Source organism: Pyrgilauda ruficollis, unplaced genomic scaffold, assembly GCF_017590135.1.
Source record: "Pyrgilauda ruficollis isolate IOZ18807 unplaced genomic scaffold, ASM1759013v1 scaffold29, whole genome shotgun sequence".
Taxonomy (NCBI): domain Eukaryota; kingdom Metazoa; phylum Chordata; class Aves; order Passeriformes; family Passeridae; genus Pyrgilauda; species Pyrgilauda ruficollis.
Window position 1 is genome coordinate 3,796,194 of NW_024524266.1, and position 9,074 is coordinate 3,805,267.

Consider the following 9,074-nt stretch of genomic DNA (forward strand, 5'->3'; position numbering starts at 1 on the left):
GCAGTATAAGTCTGGTTGAGTTCAAACCAACCCAGTACTGTGGGCATGCTTGTATTCAATGAGGACTTACATGATTCACACACAGTAGACTTCACTGAAACAACGTAAAATCAGGTTCAGGATTACCCATGATAAATGCACTAACTGCAGAATATTAGTATGTATTGTTATGCACTGGGAGAGAAAGCATAATAAGAGCAATCTAGTAACAAGATAGATAGATAGATAGATAGATAGATAGATAGATATGTGTGTATATAAATATAGAAATAAAATAACATTCCCAAGTATGTTCCTGTGGGGATTTTGAAGAAATTTTGAATGAGTTAGAGATGGGACTTCTGAGTTTCTTTAGATGATACAATTTATTTTTCTTATCCTCTGCATAGGCAGGAAGGATGAGTTTGGCTCACATCTTCACCCCATGGCTCAGAAGATCACAAGACCTCTAGTTACAAGATCTTTAAAGTATTTATTAACTAAAAAAACACTGCCAACAAAGATATTTATGCTTTTGATCCAATCTTTAAATATTTTGTCTTAGGGACTTATGCTACAGTGTAAGCTTTCTTTGCTAATCATGTTGTGGCACACAAACCTACAGTCCTATACTTTAAAACTCTAAACTTTCTTCTGCTTAGCTTAACGTGTCTCTGCTTTAAACTAGAAAGCCACATTCTCACTTCTAGCAACTAAATTTAGAAGCCTTTTCCAAGGTCTCAGATTAAATCCTGTGTTTAATTCTAAATTTTGGTTTACAGACCCAAAGTTCTGAGAATTCCTTGCATTTCAAGTTCCAACAAGGTCCAACACAGCTGGAGGTGCAAAGCTCACCTAAAGGCAAACCTTCAAGGAAAAGAGAAGAGACACAGTCCACTGACTGTTCACAGAGGGCAGAGTTCTCCTCCAACTTTTTCTGAAGCCCCTCTTTTATGCTATAAATATTGGCTGGTCCAAGGAGAGGTAACAATCACATGTTGGTGGGGCTTCGTAACTTTGGTCATACATGCATTGTAGGTCCCACATTGTCCTTCATTTTAATCCCAATGGGTGTGTAACATGCTACTGGGGCCTAATGAAAGTCTCAGTCAAAATTTATAGTTGACAAACGAGGTCAAATAAACTCTTTGGTCCTTCTTCTAGTACTGAGAGGGAAGTAAAGGCTCTCTGTCCTTCATCGCTAGGCCTTTGTATGCATCCTCACCTCCTCAATGAAGCAGATTTATAATAAGGCTTGTTTTTCAGGGTGAAGGGAGTGGGGTTGTTGGCTGGTACAGAGGCACAGGGTTCTTCTGGGCCTCACTGGAACATCAGGCTGTGAGACCTCTGCTTCTCTTCAGACATTATTCCATTGTTAGGCCTTGCTTGAACCAAGTGCAAGATAAACAAGGGACCCAGTTCATGTTTCTCTCAACCGGCCCCTTCAATATTTCACTATCTTAAAACAACAATGTACAGTTCTGACCATTACCAGAAGGAAGTAATACTTTGCAATGGTAGAACCATTGGTAGAAACATAAACATACCTGGTGTTACTGTTTTGCTTGGGATGGCTTTTTAGATGTAGTAATGCCACTTTCAGATAAAAACCCAAAGATTCATGTACTGTAATGTGAACATCTAAGATAAGAGAAACTGCTTTTAAAAATACTTTCTTCAGAGAGTTAGCACAGTTTTCTTAGAGAGTTTTCACAGCTTTTACGCATTAAGTGAAACTGCATCAATATATAAGGTTATATCTGTTATTTATTGACGTGATTTCACTTAATGCGTAAAAGCTGTGCAAACCTCACAAAACTCAAAACCAATCCCATAAAATAGACATCTTCTGTACACAAAACAGAGGTTCATTTTTTGAGCTATCTGGATCTCTGTCTGGAGAACTGGTCTGTTTTCTAGACAGGAAGTCTCTAAGATTGTTGTCTTGCTGGAATTGGAGTTTAGAACTCCATAATGTATTATCAAAATGCAGTGGTACAAATTGTCCCTTTAATGACAAGCCCCTTCACATTAAATAACAAAACAGCAAAATGCAAATATTTTTCACTTTCTTCCCTAAGGTTCTGTGAAATTGAGCTTTGTTTTAGATAATAGAGATTGAAAGTACTCTTCCCAATTTTACACAGTTGATTTTCAAAATCCTCAAAATAATAAAAAAATTAGTTATCAACTTCTGAATCTGGAATAAGAAAGGAAAAAAGTTGGGGTGTTTTCAGTATCTTTCAACATTTACATTCTTGACACATATTACCATTCAATGGTAATTCAAGAACAATTCCATGATCCCCATGCTTTTGAAATAGAATGTACTTAAGATTTGATCCTGTACTTGTGGAGAGCATTTATCTTATCTGAATCTGAAGAGGTTAGATTTGCTGTGAAGAATGAATAATTCATCTATTTCATGGATCATTGAAAACCAATTAAGTTGATTATTCAGATTACTTTAGAATACTTTAACCCTTTTTTTCCCTAATGCTTCGCTCACTAAAAAGTTGTAAGTAGCTTTCATCTAAAAATGGTCATGTGGTATTATTTGAAAGGAAAAACTTAAAAAAGTTACCCTAAAGATTATTTTTTTAAAACCAAATGAGATTCTGTATAATCTTGAAAGTACAAAAATATGAAGGACTAGGGATGAAAGAGTTGTTTGTCAGTAGTTTGTCTTTAAACAGATAGAAGAAAATCACATTGGCGAACATGCAAAAAAAAAATGTTATTAGCAGATGATTTTTTTTCCCTAAATATCACCATCATAGCAATCTGTTGTTTTTTAGAAAAAACATGTACAGATGGAAGAAGTCACATGGAACATCTATTTTCTAAGCACCCACTCAAAAAATAACAAGGCTGTACCATGAAAATAAGTCACAAAAATTCCAAAATAGTAGTGAGAGGATAAAAGGGCTAATGTGGAATAGACAAGTACATGAAAATTCAAGGATACAAAATTGTTCCTGAGAAAACCACACACTATCCTGTGCATTTCACTGAATATGAGAACACTACCATCTAGTACCACCTAACTGCAAGAGAGCAAAACCAGCAGAATTATATCAAGGGCAACTTTCTGAAGCTGGGGATACCATGCCTTGACACTACCCCAACACAATGCAGGGCATGTGAGGGGCTTTTGGGTCTGAATGTGTCCCATTTGGGTCTAAAGTCAACCCTTCTTCCTTACCTGTGTTTGATCTTCAAGTACCTCCATCCGCTGCTTCCAGATTCCAGTCTTCACTCAGGGTTGTAATTAAGGCTATTTCACTTTGTGCTTTAACCTCTCAGTGTGCTCAATCATACTGTGGAAACATCATCACTAGCAGGTCCATGAAGCCTGTTGATCATATCCTGTGATAGATTCTCAGCAGCAGTAGGTTTTCTTCTAAGCAATTTCTAAATATCTTTTGCACATTTTTACGTGTCGTCGTATATAGCCAACACAAATAGGTATAGTGATCATCTGTTTTTCTCATGCTATTCCCCTGTTATCCTAGAACACATCATCCACACTGATACCATATTGAATCTATCTGATTTTCATCTCAAGGAAGAGGATTGTGGATTTTTTACAGCCAAATCCTTTCAAGGTTTATATGTACATTAGTTCAAGGACAACTCTTGAGCATGGAGCATGATGTACTAAAAAGACATAGTAAAGTGGATGCACGTTCTTGTCTTAAAATCCAAGAGAACACATCCAAGGGGTGAAACTGGTAGTGTTTATGTGATATGGCCCTATGTCTAAACAGGAGTGAAGAGCTGGGACTCATGTCTAAAGTATTTGGAGAAACTGGCTCTACTCTTTTCTTGCTTGTAGCAAACCTCTGTACCTCCTCCCTCTATTCCTTGTTCTGTTTAGTCTTAAAAATATCCTTTTCATGCCTGGTCTGTGACCTCTTATTTGCTCCCTCTCTGTTGTCCATGCTTATCTTGAGGATAAATTAGGATCCCTTGATTTAAAAGAAAATCAATATATTTTCTTATGGCAGCATTTTCTCTTCCGTAGTTCCAGAAGAATTTAGATAAACCTGTTGCATTTCTATAAAGGCCTTTAACTCAACCAGTACGAACATTTTGACAGAGTAAAAATGCCTTCTAGAAAATAACTCACAGAAATTGACAGTTAACATGCTGGGGCAAGGTTTTATTTCTCACAAAAGAAGTCAAGAAGTGACTATATTTTCTCTTCAACCTATGACATTCAGGATGCATGTTGCTATCTGACTCCAGATCTTGGTTTCTAGGACCAGTAGCAGCACAGATAAGGGGCATGACATTATGAAGGTTTTCCATTCTCTCAATGTAGTTGCCTGAAATTCAGCAAGAATGCATGGAAAGTCTGTTGCAAATGAAAGCAGAAAAATCTGGCTAGATTATAGGCTTCCAAAAATGTCTCAGCAGAGACTCACTGAACTGCAACAAAAAACACCCTGAGGCTCTGTCTCATTGAACATAGTCTATTCTAGGATTACAGGAATTCTTTTTGTATCAGTCATTAAGAGATGAAGGTCTCTGCAGGAGCCAGGACACTAATATAGAAATTAAGACTAGGAATGAGGGACAAAAAGGGTCACTAATATTTCTAGTTAGAAAAACAGAGTTAGAAATAGGGGCCAGATTTGGCAAAGGCAATGGGACAGAAAAGCCACAGGAAAGAATGGGAGGGTGAAGTCATGAAAATAATGTGAAATCTGAGAGGCAGCTTTCTGGTTGGATAGCTTCTGTATAAATTCTGGGGAACTTTTCCTCATCCAAGTTCAGGAAAAGAGTTCTATAGGATTAGTTTGACTTTTTTTAAAGAATATCATTGCATTCTTGGTTCATGCCATTCAATTCTTTTTCCATTGTCTGCACAAAGATTATCAGCTCTTTGATTTTACATTTTTGTACCTCTTGACATTTTTGTTTTGCTATATTTATGCTGCTTTTCATAATTTAATTAATTTGTTCTTGTTTGTGATCTTGAATCCTAAATAATTTCAAGAAGAAATTGTCTCCAAATTCATCTTAAATTGAGCTAATCTTCTTTCAAATCAATTTTAACATAAGCTGTATAACTTGTATAATTGAGCTTTTATCCATAGCTATTCTGAAGTTTTATTTCAAGACATGATACACAGGGGTAAGTAGTATCTTTCATCAAGCTGAGCTAGAAACTAACATTCAAATTAACTGTAAAACCTTAAACACAGCTTTCAACTTTCACTTCTGAAATTTCTCACCTACCTGTTTTAAAGATTTCTGAGACAACAGAAATAACCTAAAAAACTCCATGTCTTCCTTCAAAGCTACTTGAATTTTCTGGTATGTATTTCATGGCTACACATGGCACAACTGTCACTTAAAGAAAAAAAGGAAAAAAAGAACTCTAGGGATCAGTTGCCATATAAAATTCCTGCAATTGTACTCTTCCCAGGCTACATTTATTCATTCTGCCCTGAGAAACTCTGTTTTCCTCTTTACTAGAGTACCTGGTGGGCTTTAAATATTCTGTTTCTGAAAGCACTGATCCCAGAAAGATTTTTCTGTTCATGAATGTTGTCAGATACGCAGATATGTAGAATACAAATTTTTGCATGTTTTACATGGAACAGAAAGTGTTTATGAAAGTGTTGCCCTCTGGGGTTTTTAGGCAGCTGTTTGTTTGAGGGTGTTTTGGTCTTCCTTTAGATTTCTAAAGAGTATAACATTTTGAAAAATGTATGTGGGTTTTTGGGTCTTTTTTTTAGTAGTAGTAATTATCATTAGTTTTTCTCTCAATAGTTTTATATCCTTTTGCCACTAAGAGTGTACATCCATATCAAAAATTCTTTAGATACAGAGAAATGCATGCTTATTGAAATTGGTTTTAAATTTTTAGCACCTGGAATGTCTTTTAAAGATAATGTTTTTTGAAGAATGGGACAGTTAAACTGTAGGAGGAATGAGCTGAGGTTTTGAAGGTAAATTCTGTTATTTATTGGGGAATTATGCAATAATAGGGAGACATATAAATAATAGCATAATATCATAATAACTGAGAAGAACAAAATAAAAGCAAACACCAATAAAATAAATAAATAGTCTCCCAGTTGTGCCAATATTATGCCTTCCTGTGGAAAGCCCACTAAACTATGGGAGCAGTGGGAACAAAAATTGTTACTACTTCTGCAGGGACTAGCAAATTATACTATTTTGTTAAAAAAATCAATTTCTGATACATGATAAGTGACACGTCATTATGATATCAATAAATAGCTTTATTATGTACAATCTACTGATTAAGAATACATTTTGTCAGAGAAGTGGAATTTCAATTAGAGCTAAATAATGTTAAAATATCTCACCCTTAGTTAAAGGTTTATTCATGCAAGTCAATTTGTAAGAGAACAAAAAGTAGTATATTATGGATTTCTTTGACAGGAAGGGAAAATCTTGTGACTAAAATGACTCTATGATTAGACCTTTTTCTGAACAAGGAGGAAAGCAAGCTACAAAACAAGTTTGTAAAGCTAAATATTGTAGCAAATATTAAAAAGGACTTGAGATTTTCAGCTTAAATAAATATCCGATACATTTGAGAAGATAACATACTTTAAAATGAGGAAAGGACATATTTATTATATACTACAAAACCAGTTTGAAGAACTCTGCTTGCTTTTAGATGTCATTCAGAAAGTCACTTGGCATCAATTAACAAGGAATTAACTCAGTCAGCTTTCTAGACATGAGGGATCATATAGTCATCAGCTTTCAACACACAAGAGCTTTTCTGTAAGGAAGGAGGAATTTGGGGGAAGAGTTGCTCAGTTGCCTTGGGAGGACGAGGCTAGTGTTGGGTTTGGGGCTTTTTTTTTTTTTTTCTTTATTTCTTAGCACAGAAAACATCTAGCCATTATAATTTAGGACAGTTAAGAAATTCCTATAACATGTTTTGGAGCACTAAGCAAGAACTGCCAAGTTAGATCCATCCCAAAATCTTGCATTTGTACATTTTACTGCAACACAATTCACAGGTTGGATCCCAAAATTTGTGTAGGCTAAGCTCAAAATCTTGTTTTTTAGCAAAGAAACAATCTCTGCATTTATGTAAAGGCACAAATTTACTGTTACTATAATTGAAATAGTCTAATTCAAGAATCATTAGTTGAGATATAATTGTTATTAAAAAATCTCAATGAAGTTAAAATTCTTATGCATGAATTTAGCCTCTACATCTTTTGCTAATGTTAGTGTTCTTGCTTTTTTTGCTAAAACTGGTGGTTTCATTTGGCTGATGGTGGGAGATATTGCAGTGGAAGTTCTCCCAAAACTCAAGTCAAGATGGAAAGGGAGACAGAACTACAGATTGTGCAGTGCCACAGGTGGCATGAGGAAACCTTACAAAACTCAGGATATGTCATGCAATTGTGAGTGTGAGGTTAAAATGTGACTGCTGCTGTAAGAACTTCATTTGTTAACAACCTTTTGTGCACAAGTCCAAGTAGACATATTAAACAAACTCAGAAGTGAATAAAAACAAAGAGTTTTGAAACAAATGCCAAATGCAGAAGCTTTCATAAGAGAAATCATATCTTAACAACTTCAATTACATAAGCAGGCTAATGGACAATAGGCTTCCATGGCAGAATATTTCACTTTGCCACAAAAAATGGATTAAAACTTTCATGTTCAAGACAACTATGTTAGTTACTTGATTCTTTCTTTGCTTCATTTTGTTTTAGTATTTTCTGTCCCAGATAAAGTCATGGGCCTTGTTGTCAGGAGGCAAATGATACTCTGAAAAAAATGATAGGTCTTGACAGTCTGTTGATCATAAGAAAATGATGCTGTGCCTTTGAGAGTTGTGAAGGGTTTTTTTCAGTGTCTGCAAACCTGCATTGTTGTAGGATCTCTGTGATTCTGTCTTCATTGTCCCCTCAAAGTCTCATTAACGTTAACTAAAACTACAATTTTTTCAGTTCTTCTCAGGTTGTTTGGAAAGAGCTTATTATGTGTCTTTCCCCTTGGAGCACTAATTCACCCATTCGGTTCATCAGACATGCAACACTGAGACGGAGCACAATTAGATACCAACGCAAATTCTAGAAAAGAGGACGTCCTTTGAATTTGTTTAAAATAACACTGTCACAGAGAATTTCTCCAATATTTATGACAACTTTTTTTTTTTTCTCTATCACTAAAATATGACTAATGGGTTCATTAGGAGATACTGTGGTTTACATGCAGGCGTGTGGATAATAATGAGATTCGGTGTTTTGTTTTGCTATTGTTCATTTTTTGGTTCAAAGCTGTACAAAGTAACCTCAAGCAACAAATTGGTCTCACAATTAAACAGCCTTATGCTGGTTGTTTGTGTTAAATAACAGCTTTATACTTAGAAGAGTGCCTTTTACTCATAAAGGACTCTGTTGCCCGTTTGACTAATATGAAGCACTTTCTTTGATATTGGTATAATTTTATCAACAGGGATCAATTCATTCACCTGTATGAAGGATTGTGCTTTATTTACATCAAAACTATGCTCAGGTGACCCTGAAGGGATGCCCAGCCCTTTAACTACCAGCATAGTAGGAATATGCGTGATGTGACATCTCTGAGAACCAAACACTGATCTTGAGTGCCAAGGTGACCACAAGCTGTTCAGGTGTTGGGGGACTTCTCAGCTTTACTATGACTATGAAACTCAGTTTCTCCAAAACCAGTCTGGTATGGAAATAAAAGCTCAATACAGTGTCAGCATGAATTTGTTAGTGCCACTTGGTGTCAGAGCTGGGCATCTTTTACACCTTTTATTTAGTGAAAGGAATATGAATATTAGGGTTTGTAGATATACTTAGGTTGCAGTGGTAAAGGAAGGAAGGAAGGAAGGAAGGAAGGAAGGAAGGAAGGAAGGAAGGAAGGAAGGAAGGAAGGAAGGAAGGAAGGAAGGAAGGAAGGAAGGAAGGAAGGAAGGAAGGAAGGAAGGAAAGAAGGAAGGAAGGAAGGAAGGAAGGAAGGAAGGAAGGAAGGAAGGAAGGAAGGAAGGAAGGAAGGAAGGAAGGAAGGAAGGAAGGAAGGAAAATATTTTTATAGGTGTGTTATCCTGTGATCCT